This window comes from Antrostomus carolinensis, unplaced genomic scaffold (genome assembly GCF_000700745.2).
Source record: "Antrostomus carolinensis isolate BGI_N321 unplaced genomic scaffold, ASM70074v2 scaffold23575, whole genome shotgun sequence".
In the NCBI taxonomy this organism is placed as follows: Eukaryota; Metazoa; Chordata; class Aves; order Caprimulgiformes; family Caprimulgidae; genus Antrostomus; species Antrostomus carolinensis.
In genome coordinates, this window is record NW_010316039.1 from 1 (window position 1) to 3053 (window position 3053).

Below are 3053 nucleotides of genomic sequence, written 5' to 3' on the forward strand. Positions count from 1 at the left end.
AAATATATAATTTTTTATATATGTATATATAAAATTTAATTATGTATTTGGTCATTCTCTTTTTCTCCGCTAATGTTTTTTGTATTTTAAAAAGTTTTGATCTGCTAAAGTTTTAATTGAAATTAGATAATAGTTGAGAGTTGATAACAGTTGCCTTTGTTATTAAAGCTTGTTAGAATTACATTTTTAAGCTATTCAAAAAGAGAATGAAAATTAGTTTATCGTGTTTCTGGCATATATTTACACAAAAGGGAATGTATTTTATTTTTTATTCCTTGCCCACTCTAGAAGCTCAGTCTGGGCTTTGAAATGCAAATATTGTGTGTGAAATATGTCTGAAAAAAAATGAAAGGACAACCAGAGTATAGCTCTTGAAGTGGCCACATCCATTAAAATGCCCTCACATCCCATTATTTTTTATTTTTAAATGGCATTATAGTAAATTTATTACTGAAATTATCATTAAAAGTGTTAATGTACTTAAAGCCAAAGTATTGTTGTACAGTGACACTATGTCACTGCTTTGTCTAGTGAATCCAGTGGACTCTAAAATTAGCAATGCACCTTTTTAAATGAAAATAATACTGTTGCTGCTACTAATTGTTGATCTCATCTGTGCTTACAAAGATAGCGTGGAGATTTAGGTAATGAGTTTGTGAGGGGCTTTTTTTAATAACCCTTTTTCCTTTGCACAGCCTCACTGACCTTGCTGAATGCATGCCTCTCCTCTTCCAGCAGCTCTCTTGGTTTATTTGCTCCTTAGTTCAGCAGTAAGAGAGAAAGGTGCTGTTAGAGCCAGCCTGCTCTTTGCTGGGACACCACTGCAGCAAAATACCTGAGACATTGCTAAACAATTTGCTCTCCCATTTCCCTTCTTTCCTTGCCCAGAGATGAGAAGAGCCTGACTGTGCAGGCAGGGTTATCAAGTAGGCACATTTTGAGACAATCTCTTTTCCCTCTACGGTTTTCAGAGTCTCATAACACTGATGAGGGGCATTGCCACTTTTAAGATTATTTACCTATTGTTTTTAAAGTTTCTGTGAGGTGAAAAAAGAAATTCTAATTGTGACTTAAATTGAAAAGGGAGCAGAGGGGAAAAAATGACAGTGACAGAGAGTCAGATTTCCTTGGGAACCCGGTGCTAGAAACATCTGGGTTTCAATATGCACAGTCCCCCAGAGCCATCTGTTCAAATCCAGACTGTGCTGGCCGCCTTCATCAAGGCTGAGGTTTACTTTATTTTCAGCCAGGCCCTTAAAAACTCAAACTTATTTGGCTGGGCATATTGAGAAGTTAAATACTCAAAAACTAGCCAAAGTTCAGGTTTAAAATGCTTTCTTAGCAAATTTACTATGCCAGGTGCATCACCAGCCACTCCTGAATTGCACAATTGTTCTGTTATGACATTACAACTTCTAAGTTTTGTGGAAGTTGTTTCTTAAGCAGTGGCTCTGACTAACCTGCAGTTTTGTCCCCTTTGTATTTCTCTTCCTGCCCGGTTGAACTGCAAAGGTCTCCCAGGCTTTGGCCCTTACCATTGCAAACAGTGCCTTCAGTCCTTCCTCTGCTACCACAGAACCAGAAACCTTTCTCCTTACACACCTCATTTCTTTCCACACACATGCATTTTTCCAAAATATTTCCAGTTTCAACAGCACACCATCTAATCTGACTCCTTCCTCCCCTCTCCCCTCCCATACCCATTCATAACACACACTCCCTTTTCTCAGCACCCCGTCACCTGCCAAAAATGTTGGGTTCAGGTCTACAAGCAAGATATCTGAGCCATGCATGGCATGTTTGCTCGGGACAGATGTCAGCTGGGAGGACGGACAGACAGGATGACTCACAACACAGCTGGCTCCTCAGCAGAGAGCTTATTTATTTGTGTCTGAGCTCAGCTCTGTTCTCAAATTGGTGGAAAATGCCCAAATGTTAATGTGTTAGTGGAGAGACCATGTAAGGGTGAGAAGGTGGGAGCTGGCAATATGAGTGTATATGCTACATGTTTTGTACAAAACCAAGACAGCCTCCAAATCAACCACTTACCTGACTGATTTCTCAACTTTTTTACTTGGAGAAGAAGGAAAAAATTGTTTTGTTTTGAAAGGTTCAGGTCTATTTTGAGTGTGTTGAGTGGTGGATTCAGATTATGGCCAACAAGCATAGCAGGACCAGAGTGCGAACCCTCTGCAGGATGCACCCTCTCCAGGTGCTCCATCTAGGAGGAGTGATGAAAGGGAAGGGGAATGATCAGATTTGTGGTGAGAAAAACTCTCCTACTGAGCCTAAATCACTGTATTTTTATTATGAAACCTCCCTAACATGCTAACCAGTTTCACTAATACTTTCCAGTTTGGTAACATCTTCCATCCAAAAATCTTGAGAGGAGATAGAAACCCATATTCATTTTTAGTCTTGCTACATTTGATTCTGCAAGATGTGTGCAGAAACCAAGGAAAAGGCGAAAATCCGAGATTTGGCAAAGATCATTCTCAGAGTCTGTAGCAGAATAAAAAAACGTTCCTTAGGACCCGCAGCTCTAGTTTCCGTGTATCATCTACAAGGCCTTCATCTCACAAGTTATTTTTCATAAGTCTTAATTGTAACACGTGTATGAAAGTTAAAGCACTCTCTTCTTTAGCTAATAAAGCTAAATACAATAAAAATCTAGCAAACAATTGACAAAAATTACAGAAAAATGTTTTCTTCCAAAGGAAGATCACTTGAATATTGCAAAGAAAATAGTCTCTCTGCCTTCTCTCTTTATAAAAAGTAATCTTCATAGGAACACCCTCTTCACCATATTGTATTCCTTTCTGCCTGTACTGTAATTTCAGAATAGTCATTCTGGAAACATTTTTGTTAACATTTCAGCTGAAGGAGTGGGCTATAATTTACAAACTTTGAGGAATTATTATCCAGCTGTGTTTTAGTTCATTTTCAGAAAATAAGGGATTATGTTTATATATAGAAGTTTCTATAAAATTAATGTTAATTTGCACATGTTAATGAAGATGATTATTAGCAAAGCATTGTAGTTTTGTTCCTGC